Source organism: Marmota marmota, unplaced genomic scaffold, assembly GCF_001458135.2.
Source record: "Marmota marmota marmota unplaced genomic scaffold, marMar, whole genome shotgun sequence".
In the NCBI taxonomy this organism is placed as follows: Eukaryota; Metazoa; Chordata; class Mammalia; order Rodentia; family Sciuridae; genus Marmota; species Marmota marmota.
In genome coordinates, this window is record NW_025999992.1 from 1,234,406 (window position 1) to 1,243,467 (window position 9,062).

Here is a 9,062-nt window from a genome sequence, read left to right on the forward strand (position 1 = left end):
CCCACCCGGGGCCTGAGAGCGAGCCCCACACCAAAAGTGAAAACCAGGAGAGAGCGGCCGGCTTGTGGCTGGGGCCAGGCCCTGTGCTGGCCCTGTGGGCCACGGTGCGGGTCCTGCACATGAAATAGAGATGCCCATGCGCGGCTTCCCTAGACTTGCCTAAGTGAGTGACAGGGTCTCCCGCTCCCAGGCGCCTGAGCTGGCATTCACGGGTGGGTGTGATGGGGTCCTGTCCCAGGACAAAGGCCAAACACTGCAGCAGGGGATGGGGAGAGGGTCTGCCGCACCCAGAAGCCCCCTGTCACTCAGGCTGCACCCAAGCTTGGGCACCACAGCCCAGGCAGGCCACCCAACCTTCCCCTCCATCCTCCAGGGCCTCAATGGCCCTCCCAGCCCCTGGGGCAGGCCCTCCCCCCCAGGGCCCTGGGAGCCGCAGAGAAACACAGGCTCATCCACTGTCGCCCCAGAGATGCTGTCATTGGGTCCCTCCAAAGCCTACCACGCCCCTCTTCACCCAGGGGACGTTCATGTGCTGATCCGAAAGCCAAGGTTCCCTGGGGACAGGGCAAGGGAGGTGTCCACACCCAGGACGCGAGGCTGGAGTGCAGGGTGCTGAGACACGTGGCCCAGGTCTCACACAGCAGGTGGAATCACTGTGGGGGAGGGAAGGGCTCTCAGCTGCATGGAGACCCGTGGACCCCAGGATGGCAAATGGTGGGTCCCAGGAGGTTACATGTGGTGGGGGATCAGCAGTGGGAGACCCCCACCGCCTCTGCACTGATTTCTAGGACATTCCTCTCTGCAGTCTCTAGACAGGACCCAGGGCAGGACAGGGGCTCTGGCCTGGGGGTTTGCTTCAAGGGGTGAGAGAGCCAGACCTCGTTCCTGCCTGGGGATCCAGATATGGCATCAGAGGCGGTCTTCATCTCCACGGGTGCTGTCCAGGCTAAGGGTGGCCTGCTGGCATGGCCTCTTGAGGTCCTCAGCTTCAGGTCCCTGAGGGAGATAGGAGGGGCGAACGTGAGGAGGGCAGCTGCCCTCACCACCCCACCCCTGGGCTCCCCCAGCACCTGCCACACCCACCTGGGGGTCCTCCAGGGTCCTGGCAGGGGATGTCCTTGACATAGACTGAGTTCCCCTGCAAGGGGCGGAGCTTCTGATTGATACTTTCCAGGCTTCCTCCCTGGTACAGGCCACCCAGGGGACGATGAGACACAGCTGGCTCAGGCCTGGCCAGCCCGAGTTCCCAGTGGCCAACCCAAGCAGGCTCCAGTTGCTCAGAGCCCCCAGGGACAGCTGCAAGGGGGAAAGAGACAAAGCGGGCCCCTGTCACTCGCCCTATGCTGGAGACCTGGCTTCCTGTCCCTGTACCCCATGCCAGGCAGCTTCTGCACCCTGGACCTACTTGATTTTTTTAAAAATATTTTATAAGTTATTGGTGGCCCTTTATTTATTTTTATGTGGTGCTGAGAATCGAACCCAGTGCCTCACACATGCTAGGCAAGCGCACCGAGCCACAAGCCCAGCCCTACTTGATTTTCCCCCCAGAATTTCTCTCTTTATTTTCACTTCCTGTATTTTCTCTGATTTCACTCCTTACATGGTCCTAGACCTCACAAATCAGTTTTACTATGGACAGTCTAAACTCCCGCTCTGACATTTCTTCCACTGGGGTGTTTTAGAGTATCTTGGTTTGTTTGGGACGATTTGTTCCCTTGTTTTTTCATGTTGGGTGTCCACCCCTCTAGCAGAATGGGTCTGAGGCAGTCGAGTTTCTACTCTGTGGACAGCACCTCACAGCTTAGGGGGAGACAAAAAATAACAATAAATAATGCCAACAATTATACAGCATTAAACCAAATAGTTCCTGCTATGACATCTACGATGCTGTCACAAGAAACAGAAAATATATGATCAGTTATTGCCTACGATAAAAACAGCGAGTTTGCAAAAGGGTTTACAATTTCAAATGGTGGACAGGGAGAGAACCCAAGAGATGTAGAACGTGGTAATTACAAAGGAGGAGAGAAGATAGAGATAAAACATCAGGGCTGGGACCCGGGCACAGAGGTAGAGCACTTGCCTACCATGCGTGGGGCACTGGTTCCATCCTTAGCACCACATAAAAATAAAATATTGTGTCCACCTATAACTAAAAATAAATATTTCTTAAAAATCAAAGGAAGAATAAAAGAGAGAACAACAGACATTGGCTATTAGCAGAAGAGAGAAAGAGAATCAAGATAAAAATTTTTAAAGTAAAAATAAAAGAATACAAAACCACACCAAAATAGACTAGTCAAACACGCTAGTCCTCAAGATACTGCTCCATGAAAAATAACTGGCTTCCAAAAATGCTAGAATTAAGAAAAAAGAAACAAATATGTATAAGTGTCCATGAACCATTCAAGTCACAATTAAGGCGGGGTGGGGGAGTGGAGGGGGGATCTCAATGAAAAACTATAGAATTGTGTCCTTAGTTCAAACCCGCCTCAGCTTCTCTTCTCAGCAGCCTAGATGGGTGGGCGGAGCTCCTGGGGGCGGGGCCTAGGCCTAGGTGGGCTCCAGGTTCTCCACTGAATGGCGATTGGTCTGGAGGTTTTGCCTCGGCGCACCCCAAGGGCCCAGCATTGCTGTGCCCCAGGCAGACCGTGCCCCAGGCAGACCGTGCCCCAGGGCTCTCCCCTGGGTTCCACTCTCGGGGAGGAGCCAATCCTTAGTCCCCTCGGCCACCCATAGACCCCTGGTCTCAGGTTCAGTCTCCAAACTCATTTGCTGCCCACCCCCCCAGCTGCTCCTGCAAGCCACTGCTCAAGGGGAGGGAGAGGTGGTTTCCACGGCCTGTATTCCCCTGTGCAAACTCCTCTCCATGTCTGATTTTCTCCTGGTCTAGGTCCTACTGCGTGGGTTTATCAGGCCTGGTCTGCCCAGCTCAGGTTTGCCAGGAGTCTGCGCCCCCAGCAGCTGGCCCTCAAGATGTGGCTGCAAAATGGCTCAGAGGACAGAAGTCCTCTGAGGGCAACTGGAGGGAGGCGCTTCTTTCCCGCCCCTCTCCAGTTGGTCAGCAGGGTCTTTGATCTCCGCTCTCTGGGTACCCAGACATGCCACAGGCCTCCTGAAGGGCAGGTCCCTTTAATTCCCTCATCCCTGCACTTTATCCATGGGGGAAGGAGGGGTTGCTCTGGCTGGGACCCCCATCAGTGGTGGCACTTGTGGCACTGGGTCATCTTCCTTATTTTATTATATCCAACCTCCTTAGGCTCTGGTCTGCTTTGAATGTCTAGGATTAAATCTCAGTAAAGTACCTTTTTTTCTTGGTGTCACATGGAGCAGTCAGGGTAAGTGACCTCTTCCATTTCCCCATTTTCTGTGCCCTGGACCTGGAGGAGGCTGGTTCAGCCCATGTTCCTAAAGAGCCAGGGTGCAGGTCTGGTTGGCTGCCGCTGGCTCTCGGAGACCCGGAGCCTCAGTTTCCCTCAGCAGATCTCCCTGGTGGCCTGCTGGCCAACAAATGGCCCGTGCCGCTGTAGGCAGTGGTGGATGCTGGGTGTATACAGTGCTTCATGCTCATTGAGAACCTCCGAGGCGGTGCTCTTTGTTTTCCCGTCCCCTAGCCAACCCCTGTAACGCCTTCATGACTGGACACGGATTAGTGATCCTGTGCCCACATCCTCACAGTCCCTGTGCTCCCTGCTGGAAAGACCTATGGGGGTCCCCTGCCCACCCAGACCAGCAGAAATGCCAGAGGGTGTCCACACCTGCTGGTAAGCTACCTCAAACTCACCAAGAGTCTGTCCTCATGAGGGTCCTGGAGGCAGCTGCTCATCTGCCCTGGGGAACTAAAGCATCCTGCTGGGAAGTGGCTGTCCAACCTCAGAGTCCAGCGGTTCCCCTCCTGGTGCCATCTCCTCTCTGTTGGTGCCCAGCACAGGACCATTCTGCTGCTCCACAATGGCCTCTGCTTCCTGGATCTCACCTGGTCCAGGTTCGAGGTGGGGAAAGCAGGGTCCCAGCAGCCCTCTGAAGTCAGGTTAAGGGGCCCTGTCACGCTGGGTGGGAGTGGGGGTGGCCGGACCTGACGAGAGAAGGAGCCTGTCACACCCGCCGGGCACTTGGGCAACCTGGGCCAGGCCCCTGAGCTTCCTGGTCTCAGTCCCCCAGGCTTCTGGAAGGGGGCAAGAGCCGGGTCAGTACCCGAGGGACTGGGAAGTCCCTATCAGAAGTCTCCGTGACTGGTCTGGTGGCCTCAGGGCGGGGGCTCTGGAGTGTGGGGGTCTTCAAAGGAGTGGAAGCAAGGGGGTGATGACTGGCTGTTGGAGCAGAAGGAAGGTAGTGGGTCCTTTTGGCACCTCAAAAGGACTCTCCCAAGAAAGAGCAGCATCCCTGGCCACCCCGCATGGCCAAAGTAGCCCTGGACCAGTGACCCAACTGCCAGGTTCAAGGGCAGGTCCCAGGGGCAGGAGTGGGTGGAGAGAAGGGCCAGCTGGGGAGAAGGGGTGGTGTTTTTTTTGGGGGGAATGAGTGTCACTCTGAAACCAGAGGAGATTATCCAAGTGACAGACTGCCATGCGCTAAGTCTCAGGAGGGTGTCTTCAAGGAGTTTGCCCACAATTGAGGTCACCTCTCCCTGAAACTCAGGGTGCTCCACCCACTGCACAGCCTCTTCTGGAGTGGAGATAGCCCTGGCCAGGCGCATCCTTTCCAGCCCCTCAGCCCCTCAGGCTGGGTTCTGTAGCCCTCACCCACCTGGAGCCCGTGCCTCCAGCTCCTACTACAACCCCATCTGTGCCACCCTGCACTGTCACCAGGGCCAGCAGGGACCTGCAGATCCATGCTCAGGCATCTCTGTGTGCAAGAACCTGATCCAGTGTGCAAGTCTTAATGAAGCACGGTGGGTGGACAGAGGCTGGAGGACCCTGGGGAGGGCAGGGGAGGAGTGGGTCACCAGGAAAAGGAGGCAGAAGGATTTGGGCAGGAAGTGCATTTGGCAACTGGGTCTTTGAGAACACTCATTCTGATTGATTGATTGATTGATTGATACCAAGGGTTGAACCCAGGGGCGCTTAACCACTGAGCCACATCCCAGCACCTCCTCACCTTTTTTGTTTGTTTAATTCAATTTGTTTGTTTAATTTCTCAAAGTTGCTGAGGTTGGCTTTGAACCTATGATCCTCCTGCCTTAGCCTCCTAAACTGCTGGGATTGCAGACATGAACCACCAGGAACAGCTGACTACTCTAATTCTGAGAGCCTGTGCTGAAGGAGTTAATTCTGAATTGCCCTGGAGTGTGGCAGCTGCTCAAGGACATTCAATGCACTGTCATTTAAAAGTAGCTAAGAGGGCAAAGACAGGAGGCTGGAGAGGAGGCGGGGCTGAGAGCAAAGGAGGCCTATTCCTTCATTTCTACTTTGTATTTAGAGTAGTTTTACATTCACAGCAAAATTGAGCAGAAGGGACTGAGAGTCCCCATAGAAAGCTCCTTCACAATCCAGACCCCCAGGGTAGGGTGGTCCAGGACAAACATGGGGTGTACCACGGACAAACCCCACACTGGCACATCATACACCCACAGTTCCCAGAGTCCCCATTGCACAGAGGGGTCACTCATAGTGTGGGATGTTCTGTGGGATTGGACGAAGGTCTAATTTTGTGTGTCTGTCACCACACATCATCCAGTATGGTGTCCTGCACTCCGCCTGTTCCTACCTCTCACCTGACCCTTTGCAACACTAATCTTTCACTGTCTCTGGAGTTCAGGCTTTTCCAGAATGTCCTAGAGAAGGAATCATAAAGCACATGGCCTTTTCAGATTGGCTTCATTCACCAACACACTTAAACTCCCTCCAAGTCTGTTCTTGGCTTAACAGCTCCTTTCTCTGTAGTACTGAATATCTCCATGAGCTATTGAAGGACGCCATGGTTGCTTGCAAGCCTGGGAAATCACCAATAAAGCCTCTATAAATATTTGTGAGCAAGTTTAGGTGTGAATGTAAGTTTTCAGCTTCTTTGCGTACATACCAATGAGTGGATTGCTGGGCGAGATGGCAAAGGTACGCAGCCTTTAAGAGACTGCCTGTCCCCAGAGCGGTGGTGCCTTCTTCATTCCCACCAGAGATGAAGGGGCCCCAGGTCCTTGCCAGGACGCCCTGGTGTCAGTCTCGTGGATTTTGGCCATTCCACTAGGTGCGCAGAGGCACTGCACTGTGGTCGATGGACCCTTCCCTGAGGACATGTGATGTGGAGCTCGTCCTCAGATGCCTATTTGCCATCTGTATATCTTGTTTGATTCGGAGCCTGATAAGGTCTTTGGCCCAGGTTGTAATCAGGTTGCTTCTTATTGGTGAGTTTTGCGTGTTTTATGTAGCAGTCTTTTTATTTCATGTCTTTTGCTAAGTTTTCTCCCTTGTCTATGGCTTGGTTTTTTCCTTCTCCTAAGAGTGTTTCTTTTGCAGAGCAAAACTGGAGGACATTAAGTGGAAGAAGCGAGGCATGGAGGACAAGCCCTGCTGACCCCTGTTTGGATTTTGAAGATTGCAACTGAGATATCACTTAGAATTTTGGTCTAGCTTCCATCATTAAACAGGATCTTGGGTCAGAGAAGGAGGATTGATTATGATCATGTTACTTGTTTGAGTTCCTCCTTTCTGAGAGAGAAAGAAAGTCCGGTGGTCCATTTTCAGAACATAGAATAATTGGTAAGACTGGCTCTTAACCAATTTAGCTTTAATTGGTAAGATCCAGTCGCAGCTTATTTCTGTCATTGGCTGTGGTTTGACAAAAAAGAAAATGAGTTACAAATTGGAGAAAGCTGCCCCTTGACTGTAAGAAAACCAGATACTCACAAAGAGGAACTTCACCCATGGTAACATGGTGAAGAACTGAACTGCCAAGGTCTGAGCAGAGAAGGACTTCGGCAAGAGAACATATCTTCAGGTGGGCAGGGGACCTAGTGAGGTGGCACAAGACTGTGTGTGTTCTCCTTCCTTTTGGGGGATCTGTGTTCACCTTTTGCTGGTCTCCAGGTATGTATCACTCCTCCATTATGATTCCTAAGCATGCTCAATTGATTCCTGATCATCTCTTTCCTTGGGTTCTCTGAGCACAGCTCAGTACACTGGAATTTGCAGTAAGAAGTTCACCTCTGCAGCTGAACGCCACCAAGTGACCTCAGTCAATTCCACGTGGAATGAAAGGATTGCCCAGCTGAGCCCAGGCTGAATTCCTGATCCACAAAGTCATGGGCTCTGCACCCAGTTTTGCATTTTTCCTTTTAAAAATTTTCACCAGTTAAATGGTGAAAATTTCCTGAGAATAGAGTCTGTCTGTTGAATTGGACTGCCTAACAGACACGTCCCTAAGCCACATGCTTGTTGTTTAAACAGAGAGGGGGAGATGTTGAGAGCCACAGCGGAAGGGGCCCCAGCAAACTTCCAGCTGCCGGCTGATGATTGGCTCACAGTGGCCCCAGCAACATCTAGCTGATTGGCTCCTCGGCCCCAGCAACATCTAGCTGATTGGCTCCTCTGCGGTGATGCTCATTGGACTGTTTCCCTGCCCTTTCAGACCACGGAGCTGCTCATTGGGGGACTTTTTTGGCTCCGCCCACGTGACCCAGCCAATCGGCCTCAAGAGCAGGAGGATTGTGGGAGGTGGAAAGAGGCTTGTGTGGGAGAGAGAGGCTTGTAGAAAGCCGGTGGTGGCAGTTGAGGTTCTGAGGATTTTTCCTGAGAGGCTGTTTTGTTTGGCGTGTGTGGTTCTAAAAATAAAGTTAGTTTCTTTTGACAAGTGGCTCCTGATTGTGCCCAGCCAGACTGCGGCATTTGGTGGCCCGTACGGGGAGCGACTGAGGGTAAGTGAACTGCTCGCCCCTGAGGGCAGGGCAAGAGGATGGGTAGCCATTTTAAGATTCTTCTTTTGTTATTTTGTTTCACTTTTGTTTTAAGTTGCCTGTCCCTGGAGATGTGTAAGATGGAAGAAAAACCGCTCACATCTGAGGAACAGATAGGGAGAAAGGACGGATGGACATTTCAGGAGGCTATTATAATGATTTTGTGTTGTTCCAATTTTGTTTCACTCAGTTTCAGTTTTGTTAGGCGTTATCTTGTTGAGTTGTATTATAGTAGAAATACGGGATCAGAAATTAGTAAAAAACAAACTGAAAGAGTGTTAAGTAAATTGTTAGAGGAAGGAGGCATCTCAGTAAAATCAAGAACAATCAGGGCATACGTTGATACAATACAAAAATGTAGCCCATGGCTTTTTAAGGAGGAGTTGTTAAATATATCACAATGGAACCATCATGGTGAAGATTTAAAAAGAATAGAAAAGAAAAGCCCAGGGACTCTGCCAGTTGGCACATTGCCATTGTGGACGTTCATATCTTGTTTGCTTAGTCCAAAGCCTTCAGTTCAGACAATGGTAGAGGAAGAAGAAGACATAATGATTCAAGTAAAAGAGAAGGTCTCTCAAGTTAGTCAGACAGAGGAAAAGATTCAAGTAAAAGAGAAGGCCTCTCAAGCTAGTCAGACAGAGAAAGAAAGTGTAAAACAGAAAAAGCCATCAGGGGGAAAGTTACAACAGGAGACTGCTACTAACACCTTTCTATCACCAGAGGACGTAAGTGTCCAACTAACAAGGCCACCTCCATATGCTGGGAGGTCCCCAACCCCCGCAGTTGATAGTTGGGATCCTGAGACAAGATCTCAAATATTAACATGCCCTGTATTTGAGGCAGGAGGGCAGCGATTTTACCAAGTTTTAAATTTCAAAACAGTGAAGCAGCTAAAAGAGGCTGTAACAACCTATGGTCCTCAAGCACCCTTCACTGTAAGCATGGTCGAATCCATTAACAACTTGAACATGACGCCAGCAGATTGGGCTAATATGTGTAAAGCTGTGCTAAATGGAGGACAATACCTGTTATGGAAGGTTGCCAATGAGGAATTTTGCAAGGAGACGGCTAGGCGAAATGCAGCAGCTGGTTATCCTCAGAGAAATCTAGATATGTTGTTAGGAAAGGGACCTTATGAGGATCAGCAGCAACAAATTGCATATGATCCTGG

General features: G+C 51.5%; 1 long non-coding RNA gene across 1 annotated transcript in view; it reads right to left on the minus strand.

Annotated features, from left to right (window-relative positions):
* Positions 1–5,746: 5,746 nt before the first annotated feature.
* Positions 5,747–9,062, minus strand: part of LOC125617874 — a 15,773-nt gene continuing 12,457 nt past the window's right edge. Inside the window, exon 3 of the long non-coding RNA XR_007348995.1 lies at positions 5,747–5,758. This is a non-coding gene — a long non-coding RNA (uncharacterized LOC125617874). The remainder of the gene's footprint in view (positions 5,759–9,062) is intronic.